The sequence below is a fragment of the Penaeus monodon genome, chromosome 25 (assembly GCF_015228065.2).
Source record: "Penaeus monodon isolate SGIC_2016 chromosome 25, NSTDA_Pmon_1, whole genome shotgun sequence".
Taxonomy (NCBI): Eukaryota; Metazoa; Arthropoda; class Malacostraca; order Decapoda; family Penaeidae; genus Penaeus; species Penaeus monodon.
Window position 1 is genome coordinate 38,249,164 of NC_051410.1, and position 493 is coordinate 38,249,656.

A 493-nucleotide genomic window follows, 5' to 3' on the forward strand; every position below is an offset into this window, starting at 1 on the left:
CACGTTTCCATAATGGGACTTGCATTTCTTTAACAAAGAATTCACTTTGCCTGGTCTTAAGTGTCTGCAGCTCCTTGAGTGTGTAATTGTTTCAAATGTTACACTGCATTGTCCCAGATATATTGCATTGTAGCATATACGTTGTATATGTACAGGCTATAGAGATATATTTTATTCATGTTACATTTTTTCAGTATACGTTATTTTCATTCTGAATAACGATTCATAATATCTGTAGAATAAGTTTACGATAGGTTATATATATTCTCCTTTACCTCTATTACTGTACAGTCCCCTTCACTTCCAGACTCATCACTCAGCTTATGCCAATGTTGTGAACCGCCAGTTTTGACTCTTGTATTCGAAGCACATAAACCGTATTGTGTTTCGGATACAAGAGTCGAGACTGGCGGGCTACACGTTGGCAACGCTGATTAAAGGGGACAGGACAATCGCAATAGTTAGCAGAGTTATGCATGTATAAATAAATAAA